At 34.5% G+C, this 15,579-nt stretch overlaps 1 long non-coding RNA gene across 1 annotated transcript in view; it reads right to left on the bottom strand.

The window, feature by feature from the left end:
• Window positions 11,226–15,579, bottom strand: part of LOC110255478 — a 157,784-nt gene continuing 153,430 nt past the window's right edge. The window contains exon 4 of the long non-coding RNA XR_002335839.1: window positions 11,226–11,594. This is a non-coding gene — a long non-coding RNA (uncharacterized LOC110255478). The remainder of the gene's footprint in view (window positions 11,595–15,579) is intronic.

Below are 15,579 nucleotides of genomic sequence, written 5' to 3'. Positions count from 1 at the left end.
GAATCTCTTCATTTATTTTCAATCTTTTTTCTCTTTTCTGTTCCGCATCCATAATTTCCACTAATCTGTTCTCCACCTCGCTTATTCGTTCTTCTGCCTCCTATATTCTGCTGTTGGTTGCTTCTAGTGAATTTTTTATTTCAGTTATTGTATTTTGCATCTCTTCTTGTTTAAGTTTTATATCTTGTATCTCTTTGGTCAGTGTTTCCTGTAAGTTATCCATCTTTGCCTCCAGTTTATTTCCAACGTCTTGCATCATCTTCAGCATCAACAATCTAAAGTGTTTTTCCTGGAGGCTAAGAATCTGCTCATTGCTGCTTAGCTGATTTTCTGGGGTTTTTCCTTTCTCCCTCATCTGAGTTATAGTTCTCTGTCTTTTCATTGTTATAGGTTTTTGGTGTGATGACCTTTTTACAGATAAAAGGGTTGTAGCCTCTCTTACTTCTGGTGTCTGCCCCCCTTCTCTAATGAACTCTTGAACTTAGAGAAATATACTTGAAACAACTAGAAACTACTTCAGTAATGATGAGAGATGTAGCAGGGAAGCTGGTTTAGTGTTTCCTAAACTTGCTGCACATTAGAATAACCACATGGTCTTTTCAAAATTTCAAAGCTGAGGCCACACCCCAGATAATTAAATGATAAATCTAGCAGGTGAATGGGGAGTGAAATTCAGTACTTAGTTTCCCACTGATTGCAGTGAGCAAAAAGATTTGGGAACCACTGAGATATTTTATCATATGTAATGGGCATCACTTTCAAACTTGGCTTCACTCTGTTTTAAATAAATCCTTCTCAGATGGAATATTCTCATACAATAGTTTTGTCCAAATATACATCTAATAATGATTGAGTAGAGATTATATAATACACTGTGCACCTCATGAATAAATGTCACGGGGCTGAGTTGTGAAACTGAAATTTCTCTCACCATATTTTAGAAAACAAAAGATAAATCAATGGGATATTTGGAAACACATAAATGATAAGATTCACTGAAAAAAATCACAAAAGAATAATGTTTGCAATAATGACAAAGCTGTTATACTTCAGCACATTTTTCAGCTATTAATTTTGATTGCTAGATCTTTAGAATAAGCTCATTGTGAATATTCAGAAAAAGCAAAATCAGTTAAAAAAAAAAAAGAATTGAACTTTTTCTCCTTGTCTTGTGATTTTTTTGTGCTTTAGTTAACAGAAGTATATGCACACTTAATAATACTAATATTAGGAAAAATCTATATCCACAGCAATGCCTACCATTTATTGAGTATTTTAGGTTCTTTTCATAGCTTATCTCCACTCTTGACATTGACTATGGTATTCATATCTTGTATTGAAAAGGAAATGGACATTAAGGGAGACTAAATCATTTACATAACTGATATGTGCAAAGCTAGGACAGTAAGCTAGAGGGCTCCACCTTGAAAGCATATGTTATTTGGTTTATTTCATTCTCTGTCTTTAGTCACACTAGCTAAATTTGTTCTGAATTCCTTCACATTAACACTATTTCTTCCAATATGTCTGCCACTTATGGACGACATATTGATGTCTCATAGAAGATGGGGTTCAAAAAGAATTATTTCTTGGCCTGAACGGTCACATTCAAATTAGGAAGGTGAGTGTGTGTTTGTGTGTTTCCTGAAGTGGGCAAATTTTGAGTCCAGTTTTACACGTATAAGGGTGAGATAAAAACAAAAATTACATGCTGGTGGGGATAAAACTGTTGAGCTTTTGGAAATTGGCTCATTCCTGTGTTTGCTGCAACCAGTCTGGAGCTTTGTGTCACACTTCCCTGCCATATGCAGGCACATTGGCTTTTTTCCTAGGGAAATTGTTTATTGTAAAACACACTTAGAAGATACTATTGGCTAAACAGCGGTTATCCCTGATTTCTGCCATAAGGAACTTAATATTTTGCAATTGTTATTTGATTTTAATGGCTTCTTGTGTTCAAGTGACAAAAACCAACTCACACTAGCTTAAGCCAAAATAGCAACAAGAAAAACAAAACTCAATGAACCACCACTACAGGTTTCCTAGAAGGATTCTGAGGTAGCTCAGACACTGAAGAAACTCCTGTAAGGACACTGCTTTGGGGATCTTAGGGGTAGACAAGCAGCCTATTATCTTTTCTAGGCTTTCTGCTTTGCCTCATATTTCCATGGTTGTTTACCTCATTCTCTTCTATCCCTTCAAGTACTGAAGTGTCTGTGTGTTGAGGAGGTTGGCAGGGGGCCCAGGGGTGAGCACAGCTTCATACTTATACCATTTCAACTTAGGGATCCGAAAGAGGAAAGAGTTCTCACCATCCTTATTCCCAGACCACAAATATCCCAAGGAATGTCACAGACAGCAATTTCCCTGTTGTCTCTTGAATTAATGCGTCACTGTGGCCAAGCCTGGTTTACACGCCCAATCTCCTCAGTTTTAAGATTGGTACCTCCACAAACTCCAGAGGTGGAGCAGATAGAGAATTGAACATGAATGGAAGGGGAGAAGAGTTGTTCCTGGTGAGGAAGAAGAAAGAGTGCCTGTAGACTAAAGTGGTAGGTGACAATTTCATAGGCATTCTTTGATTTCTTTGTATTAATTTACCTTCCTCATTACTTGGTAGAGAAGTAACAGATTTAGATGATAAGGTAAGTACCTTACCTACTAGTTCAAAGTTGATTGAAGGCATAGTTATGTTATTGAAAACACAGTAAAACTGTAAGTAATTGGAGTGTCTTGTGGTCATTTTGGTTTTGAATGATAAAAATAAAGTATTTTGAATTAGAATTGAGGTTAAGTCAAAGCCATCCAGTCATATTGAAATTACTTCTCTGTGCCTCATATGCCTCATTTGTTAAATGGGAGATACTAGGTAGTATTTTACATGGATTCAGTGAGATCATTTATAAAAGCTTTTAGTCAAGAACTTGCCATGTAGTAAATAGTGTATGTTAATAGTAAAAACAACTAACCAAGTCTAATGATAGCAACAAAAACAACTCTATTGTTAGTTATAAGTTAGAGATTAGAGTGAAATGATATATTAACACATTCACAAAAGGCCTAGTTTTATATGTGTGTACATATATATTTATACAATATGTGTATATGTATGTATATATATTCAATATACTGGTTTCAAAGATGAAATCTGAATGAAGGCATGTAGAATTTCAAGAGATGCTATTAACCCCAAATCCGTTTTGATGTTTTCCTCATCACTGGCTAGAACTTGAGCCTTTATGGTTTTAATATTTTAATCTTTCCTTCAAAAATTTTATTCCATATCTGTATAGAGTTAAGAAATTGTGAATCTAGTTCCCTAAACTAGACCCGTATGAAGAATGTTCTAAAAAATAACTTGTTTTAAAAAGCGTGAAAACTCACATATTATAAACTAGACCCTTATGAAGAATGTTCTAAAAAATAACTTGTTTTGTTTTAAAAAGCATGAAAACTCACATATTATTTCTCAACTCTGCATAATTTAAAGCACTTATATGTAAATGAATGAAATATATGGAAATAATAATCCATATGATGTTTATTAAAATAGTATGTCCAGTGAAAAAGGAGTATTTGGAAAGTTGGTTTCACATTCAGAATCCACTTACCTAGGTGTGTGAGAGTAGAGAATAAGTACCTTTGTTAAAATGCTTCTACTAAAAAACCAACCAACCAACCAATCTTACAAAATAGAATAACACTTTATTTTGAAAGACACAATTTTTTTTTTATTTTTAAGAAAAAAATATAATTGTTGACCACCAGATGGCTCCCATATTTTTAAAAATTCAGCAGAAAGAGTATAAATTCAGTTCAAAATACATAAACATCAATTTTAAAAAAATAAAGCTAAAGAAAGTCATATACCTGTGAAAATCTTAAGTACCCAAAAAAATCGAGGTTTCATAATTTTTGAAAATTTCTCTTCCTTTGAAAAAATGTATGACATGTATATGGACAGCATGACACAATGTTCTTTTCAAATATGTACTCCACTGAAAATAACCATGCCGTTGGTATAACCCGATGGAAAAATAAATATTACACAGAAAAAAATGCTCAAAATGTCAATGATACAATGGCTTTAGTAATTTCATATTACATTTTAAATAACACAAATTGTGTGCCTCACAATAAATATAAAGACAAATCCATATGCTTTTGTGCTTCTAAATTTTGTCCTGTGACTATGTATTATTGATGAGGCATTTTTAATGACACCTGTTCTTTATATAGATTTCATTCTATAGGAATTTAATAATAATGTCACATTACAAATCATATTCTCCATAAAAGCAAAATAATTTTGACCTGTGTCAAAAATGGAGCCACTTTGTGATGTGTTACATTAGGCATCATAGCTCTACTGCAGACATTGTTGCTCCCACAGACAATGTTTTATACTAGTTTTAATATGTAAGCTATTAAGATTAAAGACCTTGCACTTGTCACTCTGACAGCTTTTTTAAAGGCTAAGCTGTCCAATTTGTCTTTCATTAAAAGCTTTTGTGCAGTTTTGTGATATGTAGTCACTGAGCCGTTGAGCTTCAGAGCATACAATTCTATTTTGAGGAAAAAAAATTTTTTTGTCAATAAAAGAGGCATATACTTCAATGAGTCATCCTAACAGAGCAAACTCACAAGAAGGAGTTGACCTGCACGTCTGCCCCGCTCCTGAATTTTCCCTACCTTTTCTTGTTAGCACAAAGCTTGCCCCTGTGCCTCACACCACAGAGGAAACCAGAAATGTGGAGACAAGGTCTCCTTAGCCCATATGGTTTTATTTGTGTTCCGCTGGCACAGTTATAGTCATACAGTAACCAACATAAATTTTTAGTTTTATTATCACCTCTAAAAAGAGACAGAAATGTGAAAATTGAAGCCAGAAGGTTTGTATCACAGGATTAATTAGGCAGGGCCAACTGGAGTCTCACTCCTCCTGGCAGTGAGTGCCTCAAGAAGGTGCCTGCCTTCAATTATGGAGCGCACAAAGCAATTAAAAACCCTGTTTCTTTTTCCTGAGGTGTTACTTGTTACTTGATAAATCTCTTTTTTAAAATTCTCTGGGGAGCTGAACTGGCTTGAGGTGTAATCTACCGGGGTAGATATTCATGAAAAATTGATTTAGTTCTAGCCTAAGTGCAATAGGTTTAAAATAAACCTGAAAGGAATGAACAGTGTGTTTCTTGGCTGACATTTTATTGGCCATTTTTTTAATGCACAAAAGACTAGATAATTAAGAATTGAGACATTATGGATCTCCACCAGCAGATATGAATCGAATTGGTCAGCCATCCCAGGCATTTTCTCCTAAGTCACAGTACACATTTGATTAACCTTTTTCACAGGGTAATTTGTACAATTCCATGGAAAAAATGTGGTGTGCATAAGTCAGAATTAAGTGCATGCCTCTCAGAGCCCACATCCCCTTTCTAATAGAGAATCAGCTCTGTATGAAATTGTATCTTTCTATCTGATTTATGTCCTAGTCCAGTGGGATTTAAAACTTGGATCTGTTGTTCTATTTCTCCAAAAGGAACTTTTGTTTTTCACTCTTACTTGCAGAGTTAAGACAATAATATAATTCTCAAAAATATCCGTTAACAGTTTTGAAGTAAACTTCACTTGTCTTCTGTACAGCTAGTTTTGTGGACTGGGGTTTTACCACTAGTACGTAAATCACCTAGCTAACCCTTTCCTCTGAAATATAAATAATTTAAAATATGCAATAAGTACAGAGAATAACTTCTACAGAGAACAGTGCTCTATCAAGACATATGGGCTTAAGCTTTATCAGTGATCTCATACTTCCTGTTGAAAAGAGAAGCAAAATACTTTTTAAATCAATAGGCTGAAAACCATGATTGTAAATACAGGAATGAGACTCTACTTTCACTTAAAAAAGCATATTATGTATGACTTAATAAAACAAAGACAGATATCAGTCTAGGTTATTTTCTGTGATTTGTATTTGAAATTAAAAAATGTTATTTAAGAAAGTTAATTATAAAAATATTTTATTTCGTCTTCCCTTTTTCTATTATTTTATTTCTTCCTCTTAAGCATAATGTAAAAGTTAGGCAGATTTTAAAAAAAGATTATTTATTGTCAAGATATAGTTAAAATATTTTAAAAGCCATTATAATCAGAAAATAATTTAGTCTTTTAGTGAAGATAAACTTGGACAAAATATGACTTCTGAAATCTAGATTCTAGTCACTAGAAATTAATTCTGACAAATTCTATTTGGCTTGTATTATGTATCAATTGATGTATTTTTCTATTTCTTAAGAAAAGCATGATCATTTTTTTTTTTCATTACTGGCCAGATTTGAAACAATATGTTTTTTTCCTTTGCATTATGGCTTAATGGGCCTAAATGTTTATTAGAAGAAAATACCAGAATGATAATATCTTAGGATATCTGGAAAGATGCCAGAAAATATTTTGTATGTTTATTTTAGCCCTGGCTATAAACTTTCAGCAATAGGTACCTGAATAGAAATATGGTTCTATTTTGCCAGTGATTTTAGTAAAACTAACTACTTCGTCTTTTAAGTGAAGAAGTCTGAAGAATGAGGTCTGTGATATGCTAATTATTTCTATTGGAACATTGACTATAGGTAGGCCTTTGGGAAATAGGCTAATAGTGTGTCTCAGATCCTTTTATGATTCTTTTCCCTCTCTTTTGAGCTCTCTATACTGGGTATTGCTTTTCTTCAAGTTCCCCAATGTACTAGACTGGATCCCCAGATGGGCCCATGATTCCTGTCTCCTCGTACCAAGTGTTTGTGTAATCCCCTGCCCATGAGCGTAGGTGGGACCCGTTACTATAATGGACATCATCACATGATTAGATTACATATTATGGCAAAAGTGAAAAGATTTTACAGGTACTTTTAAGGTTCCTAACCAGCTCTTTTAAGTTCTTCAAAAGGGAGTTGATTCTGGATGGGCCTAGTCTAATCAGGTGAATGCTTTAAAGGAGGGACTTGAGGTCACAAAGCAGCAGAGATTCTTCTCTTGCTCACCCTGAAAAAGCAAGACACTGGTGTCTTATAGCTACAAGGAAATGAATTATGTCAACAAACACTTAAGATTCAAAGAGGCTCTTGAGCTGCAGATATGACCCAAGTTCTAGTCCACTCTTGTTTTCAGCCTTATGAGACCCTGAACAGTAAACCCAGCTAAGCTGTTTCTTGATCCCTGACCCATGGAAACTAGGATATAAAGTTTGTTACGTAGCAGTGGATAGCTAATATATCCTTCACAACTATTCATGTCCTAGTCACCTATTTCCTAAAATTTACTCAGGACATTAATGCCAAACTATGTTAATTAGTGTTATAGACTACACCAAGTAACTGAATAAAAAACTTGTAACTTGCTAGAAACAGATAACTATGTTTCTCAAAGCTTTACTGTTCTAATATGTACTTCTCAAAGGCTTCTTTAATCTCAAAGGAGGATTAACATAAACAGTATGTTCCAAACCTCTTAAGAGACATCTTTTTTCCCCCATGTGGCAACTTAGTGTTCTAAGGATCTCTCCTAGGAAAGGAACTTCTGGGTTAATTCATCATCCTAGTTTAAAAATCATTACCCCTTTATCTCTAAATTAGGAATCTGTTACTAGCAAAGACTAAATAAATTCAACTTCAATTTCAATGGTTATTAGGAGAACAATGTATTAAACTTTCCGCAGTATTTTCACTTTAAAATAACATTGGAAAAAAAGGGTTTTAACCAGAAGAAATCTATCTCTCTTAATGGAGATTTTAATATATTTCAAAACAATGACCCCATCCACTGTAGAGTTGTCAAAATTCAAAATAATAAATAAAATTAAAATTTTGTAATCTGGTTACACCCTTGCTGAGGCTCAATTTAGATTAACACCAAGCCTATCATTTGGATTTCTAAAGTAGGTTTCTGCATATGATAAGAAACATAGATCATAGACTTTGTTCCCAAAATTCCTATCACGGCATTTCTTTGAGATGTTTGGAAAGGAAAGGAAAATGTTGCCAGGGAAGATTTTGCTTCTCTTCAGCACAGGACCATTTTTCAAGCCCATCTGCATGCATCTTACCTAATAAAGTTCCCAGAGAGTCAATTTGCTCCCCTTACCTCCTTAAATTTGCTTGTTCCCCCTGGGCCTTTTGAGATCATTGCCACAGAATCAAAGTGAAGAGTTCCTATATTCTTTTCTTCATTTTGCTGGCTCTGAAAACTAGTATATAAGTCTGAATGGTGGAAAAACAAAATTAATGGAAGTGGGTACCAGTTAATAAAGTTTAACTAAATTAATTTAAGTAGTACTTTTACTTTAATATCATTAAATTTCTTCATAACTTTAAACAGCCATTACAATATTAAACTCATTTATAGAAATCTGTAGTCCCTCTGCTTGTAGGTACCTTGCATGGCATTTGCATGAGAAAAGTCAATGCTTAGAACCTTCTAGAAAATTTACTGTAAATTCAGAATACAGGAGAGTTTATTCATATTTCAAAGCATTGCTGAACTTTGTTTATCTAAAAGATAGAGTTGTGCAAAAATTCTAATCTGTTTGATACTCTCTTCACTTAATAACCTAGTATTGTTGTCAGATGTAGCCATAGTAATTTCCCTCTACATTCCCTGAAAACCATAATGGATTGGAACATATATTTCTTCCTACCTGCCTATGCTATGATTATATTCTCACAAACCTGAGGGGGCTTCATAAATAAAGAAAATGAAATTGAACTTATGACAACTGTAATTCAGCATTTCTCAAATATGGCCCATATATGTTTTAGTTCATTCTTTGTTGTAGGAGGCTGGTATGTGTTTTGGAAGATATTTAACAGCATCCCTGGGTCTCTACTCACTTGATGCCAGTAGCATCCCTTTCTCGAGTTGTGACAAACAAATGATATTGCCAAATGTCCCATGAGAGGCAAAATCCCCGTTAGTTAAGATCTACTCTAATTATATACCTTCTGCAATTTGGAAGTTGGTTGGCTTAATTTTAATTTGAAAGCATTTGGTTAATATTTTGAAATTTTATTATTGATGATTTGGTGCTAAAAAATCCAGACGGCATTTTTGGTATTGCTGTCTTTTTTTTTTTTTTTTCTTTTTTTCTCTTTTTTTTTTTTGTATTTGTTGTGTTTGATGAATGTTAACAATTAGAACACAAAACTAAAGTCTTTTAGTGCTTAGTTAAGTGGTCAAGTATTGCTATCTAGCACATAAGTTTTGATGCATGCAGTATTATACCTTTGAAAAGACAATTATTGTCAAAATATTGATGTTGTTTAGAGAGGGTAGTACTTTGCAGGAGCTAAGCCAGCACAGAGGTGTATTTTGGAGACTGACTGAGCTTATGGTAGCTTCCTGATTTGTTCTGCTAGGGTAGAAATCAATGAAAGGATATCTTAATTTTTGAAAGAGTTACTTTGTCCATTTTCCCTTTGCTTACTTTCTTCCAGCTGCAACAAGTTGCAATTGAACAGGTGTTGCTTATGCATTATAAAAAATTCTGTTCTGATTTGTGCTTTTGCCTCATAAGAATATCTTAGAAACAAGTTATCATATGTGGTCTTGTTAACTGGGTCTTAGAAGTTTACTTATCCTTTTCTTTATGGTTTCCTGAAAAAGGAAAGTCCCAAGTTCTGAAAGTGGGAAGAGAACAGGATGAAAATTCCCTGTTTGGCTAACTTCCTGAAAGACTGATTTAAGAAGAAAACAGGTCAGCAAAGAAAATTCTGACCAAGAGATGAAGTGCAATTTAAGCAGTTAAAATAGTCAAGGGATGTAGAAAAAAAAAAGTGGGCCATATGCCTGACTCACCCAACTTCCCAAGTTTAAGCATACTGATTTCCTCAGACTGCAGAGAATCTGAAGGAGCAGTGGAGGGTGAATCTTTGTCAGTGAGGATTTTTCTAGGAAAACTGCCCTCATCCTGAAGAACAACTTGCTGGTTTTTTGACAAGCTCCATCCCCTTGTACCTGGGTATCTGGGTCAAGACGGCTTCTTGAATCACGACATATGCTGTTATCAGGAAATTCTCTTGCCACACTCTTCTGATGTTGAGCCCAAGTCACTAGCTAAGAATCTTCCTTTTCTTTCAGTGCTATTTTATGTTGCTACTCCTTAATCTTACTTGATTACAGCAACACATTCTATTAGGCAAGATTTCACATCTTTGAAACATCCAAACAAAGACCCAGAGTAAAAGCCATTCTGCTCTCAGGAGGCTCTTCTGCGTGTGTAAATTCATGGACAAACAGACATATATTTAAGAAGAGCATCATCTAACTTTACCCACAATCTTATGTATCCACAATATTCCTTAGAAGCCTGTCAAGCAAAAAAATTGGTACACTCTTTCATACCAGTAAGTATTTTTGACAGTTTTAATTGTACTCCAATAATTCTTACCCCCAAAAGGGATGGTCTACTCAAAAGATAAATTTCACTGTCCATCTTAGAAGAAAGAATTTGCCTAAAATTAAAAATGATAGTCTTTTGAGCTATGAAATATTAAGGTTAAATTTCCACTCTTGATTTCAGGACATGATTTTTAACAAGGTCATTTTCATAGGTCAGTAAATAATTTCTTTTGGGTCCATGATGCACCTACATTATTACAAAGTCTGCTTTGTAACAAATGTTATTTTGAGGTTACTGTGTGTTTGGACAATGGACATAGATAGTGCCTAAATGGATGTTCTGTGGTTTGAAGAGCTTTTCTGGAAAGAGTAAAATATTACTCACCTGTATTTTTCTCTTACTCTGATTTTTTTATACTCTTGTCCTTCCCATCAGCATTTAAAAGCAATTTAAATCTTTCCATGTATCTTCTCTCTACTCATTTACTCTTCAACTCCCTCTACCTCTAATAATCTAGCTTCTTCCCTATCAGTTTGCAAATCTATTTTTGCTAAGGCCACCTTTGACTTCCATGTCATTAAATGTAACAAGCAATTATCAGCTGTATATCATTTGATCTCTCATTAGCACTAACCTCTGTGGCTTCTCTCTTTTCCACTGGCTTACAGGTCACTGACAATCTCCTCCATCCCCTTTTACCTTTATGAACATATTTCCCAGACTTTGCTGCTGTGTTCATTCCTCACTAGCAGTTTTGAAGTTTCTAAGATTCTATTCTAAGCCTCTTTTCTTTCATGTCACATACTTGCCTATTAAGTCTCATCCATTCTAGTGGCTTCACTACCACCTATGCAGGGAAGACTTCTATTTCAGTTACTTATTGTTGCATAACAAACCACTCAAAAATTTAGTGGCTTAAAATTACAACTATTTTATTATTTCTCACTAATGTTGGTGTTGACTGGGCTAAGGCCGCATGGCTTTCTTACTTCATAGTATCAGTTTTGACTGCATCAAGTGTAGGCTCAAATGTGCTAGAGGGCCAAGATGGCTGGTTCACATGGCTGGCATTTGATGCTGGCTAGTGGCTGTGAGTTCATCTGAGACTGTCAGCTGGAACAGCCACAGGTTTCCCATGCATGTGGCTTGGGCTTTTCTCAGCATGGTGGCTGAGTTCCAAGAAGAAGTGTTCCAAGAGTGAGAGATCCTAGAGGGAGGAGATAGATGCTCTAAGTTCTCTTTTAAAAGGATGTCTAGGAGTTCCTATCGTGGCTCAGCAGAAACGAATCTGACTGGTATCCATGAGGACACAGGTTTGATCCCTGGCCTTGCTCAATGTGTTAAAGATCCAGCATTGCTGTGAGCTGTGGTGTGGGTTGCAGATGAGGCTTGGATCTGGCATTGCTGTGGCTGTGGTGTAGGCCGGTGGCTACAGCTCTGATTTGACCCTTAGCCTGGGAACCTCCATATGTCATGGATGTGGACCTAAAAAGACCAAAAAAAAAAAAAAAAAAAAAAAAAAAAGGATGTCTATGTTTATTACGCTGTCACTTCCACTACATTCCATTGGTTAAGCTGTCATAGGGACAACCCAGATTCAAGAAGGAAAGGAATAAACTCCACATATTGATGGAAAGAATAGTAAAAGGGTTTGGTCATCTTTAATCCAGCTACAAATTATGCAAACTCAAGCAAAATACCCTCACCCCTCCCCATGTACCCCAAAGTCTCATCCCTTATTGTATCAGGCTCAGATTGTAGCATCCGATTATCTAAATCATGTTCAGGTACAGATGAGGCGCCTCTTGATGTGAAGAGCTATAAACTGGGAGACAAATTACCTGACTCCCACAAACTCAATATACAATGCCCAGACAAGGACAGTAGAATGAACATTCCATTAAAAAAGCCAGAAGGAAAATAGTGGTTACTGATTCATAGAAAACTTGAAATTCAGCTGAACACATGTCAGTTCCTTGATTAGAGCTCCTTCTTGCTTTCTCGGATTGATTCTCCATGCCTCTTAACTATACCCGTTGGGATCCCATCTCTCCCAAGTGGGTCATCCTTTTCCTTAAGAGCTATTCCATGTATAACTGATTAGCTTTCTCAGGCTATGTCCTGCTTGCAGGAAGTTGGGGTCTCAAAGGCCTGTTTTAATTTTGAATGATCACTGTTCCTTTTAGTACAAGTTGGTATAATCCCTTAGAAACTTTGTGGACTTCCTGAGTATAAAAATAGAGTCCATTCTATTAGACAGAAGAGATGGAAATTTCTTTTTAGAAGGCCCCTCTCTACCTTGGACTGAGAATTGGAAGCCTTGTTGTTTAGAGGAAAGTTTCAGTGAGGCACTTAAAATTTTTTCAGTTCTTAACAAATGTTATTATAGCCACACACTTGGGATCTTGATTCTAAGACTGAATTATTATTGGCAGTGCCTTGGAACGTCTTGTAGAATAGACCAATTTAGAAAACAATTTTAATAATAATTACTGTCCAATTATTTACTATTTGGGGGGGAAAACATGGAAAGGATTTGACACAGGCAACTAATCTTAATCTACAGTGACCTAGTGACAACAGTTTTCTTGCCTGGAAAAAAAACAAGCAGAGTAATAGGATTGCAGTAGTCTATTTATACAGGTAGATTTCTCAAAGAATACAGTTAAGCATTTTATTTAGAGGATTCATACTAAAGGTACCTTCTCCCAGTCTACCAGTGTTAAGGGAACAAATAAACAGGTGAAGTTTAAAGTATTTTATAATTGCCTGAAGTATGAAGCAGGATTCTAAAAATTTCTTCACATCTGCTCTTTTTAACGGATGTAATTAAATAAAAATGATCAGCTATTTCCCCAATTGCTAGATCAATTATTAAAACTAGAGCTATATTTTTATGACAATTACCATAGACCCACATTTGTAAACAAGATAATATTATGTATAACTTGATCAAAATTCTATGTGCAAATTGTTGACAAAATAACCTTAAGAAATATGACATTACTAATCACATTTCATAGCATTAGATTAAAAATGCTTTTAATCATTTTAGTAATATCAAAGTAAAAGTAAGCAGGCTAAATGGAAATTAAAATATATTAAATATAAGGAACTTTAGAAGTTATAAATAAGATGAGCCTATGAGAAAGGAAAGGGGAAATAAATAAATTGAGAGCTTTTGTGTCATTTGATTTTAGAGAATATAAATTGCCTTCTAATGTAGACTATTTTCATTTATATTAAAAATTGAATTCTGTAAGAAGTGTTAAGTAATTGAGCTAATGTCTAATAATTTCCACATGCAACAGTTGATTTCAAGCTTTGTTTTCATAGGTTTTTAAAGTTTACTTTTGAGACTGGCTGGTAGTTTGGAAAGTAGCAATGATGTGCAAGATGTGGCTCCTGTTGGATCCACTTATGGGCATCTCTTCCCAACAATTTGTACAAAATGTAGGCCATAATGAGAGTATTTACACCATGGGAAAAAAGCATATACTACAAATAAGGGTTTCCTGTCTCCCTAGAGAGATGATGGTAATACATTTATCAACATCATAACAGTTAGTAACAGTAGATTTATACTCCACCATTGAAAGTCAAGTATTACACCTTTGTTATTCTTAGACTCCTTCTAACAAATTCAACGTGAGTCAAATTAACAAGGGTTAGCAGACATTTGGTCCTGTCTAATAGATCCATACGACATTTGCTCAATGCCAAAAGGTCCTTGATATTTGGTCCTGGCCAAAACCATTTGGCATGGGTCAAATATGCTCATGTATATTTTAGGCAGGACCAAATAATCAAGGACTTTTTGGCATGAACCAAATATTATATGAATGGTTTTGGACAGGACCAAATGTCCCGTAAGGAAAACAGGAATTTGCTACAACCTCTTCATTCAGTGATGACTGGAACAAAAGAAAATGAAACAACACACACACAAAAAGCCACTATCCAAATCATGGAGAGACACATTCTCTATAAAGCTTAAAAATATTTCCTTTATTTTTCCTTGAAAATTCTAAATTTCTCCCCTTATGAATGTAAACAATTCCTTATCTCAATGTTTCTAGATGAGAATTTATTTATATTACTAAATTCATTGATTGTTTCTAACAGTGGTTTTTTTTTTTTTTGGTTGAGTTTTTAATGTTTTCTATGCATAAGATCATATCACCTGTAAATAACTACTTTGCCTCTTCTTTTTCAATTTGGATGCCTTTTATTTCATTGTTTTCCTGATTGCTCTAGCTAGGGCTTCCAGTTCTATTGTAAATAATAATGATGAAAGTGGGTGTCCTGTCTTGTTCCTAATTTTGGAAGAAAAGCTTTAAAATTTTCACTGTTGTTGGTTTGCCATTTATAGTCTTTCTTATGTTGAGGTATGTTCCTTCCATAACCACTTTGTTGGCAGTTTTTACCATGAAAGGATGCTGTATTTTGCCAAATGTTTTTCCTGTGTCTATTAGGAGGATCATATAATTTTTTTTGTTTTAATGAGATAAAATTGACATACAACACAATTATTTGATTTATGTATATACGAAATGATTACTAGAAGCTTGGTTAAAGTTGATGATCTTATATAGAGACTGTATAGATCAAAATAGAGATATAGATAATTCCTTGTGATGAGAACACTTAGAATTTATACTCTCCTGCCTTTATATATTTCATATATCATATATAACTATAGTCATCATGTTGTAGATAATAAATATCATGAATGCTTACTTATCACTGAAAGTTTGTGCCTTTTAACCACATTTATCTTATTTCCCTTAATACCAACTCTAACCTCTGGCAACTACAAATCTGATTTCTTTTTCTCTCTCTTCTTTTTTTTTTTTTTTTTTTTTTTAGATTCCACATATAAGTGAAATCATAACAGTGTTTGTCATTCTCTGCCTAATTTATTTCACTTAGCATAATGCCCGCAAGTACTGTTCATGTTGTCACAAGTGGCCCTGTATCCTTCATTTTTTTTTTTGTGCTAAAAATATTCCATTGTATATATGTGCTTTATACCCTGTTTTATTGTGCTTTGCTTTATTGCACTTTGCAGGTATTGTATTTTTTTTACAAATAGAAGGTTAGTGGCAACTCTCTGTCAAGCAAGTATATTGGAGCAGAACAACATTTGCTCACTTTGTCTCTCTGTCATATTCTGGTAATTCTTGAAATGT

Source organism: Sus scrofa, chromosome 9, assembly GCF_000003025.6.
Source record: "Sus scrofa isolate TJ Tabasco breed Duroc chromosome 9, Sscrofa11.1, whole genome shotgun sequence".
Classification (NCBI taxonomy): domain Eukaryota; kingdom Metazoa; phylum Chordata; class Mammalia; order Artiodactyla; family Suidae; genus Sus; species Sus scrofa.
This window is presented reverse-complemented; position numbering and strand designations above follow the sequence as displayed.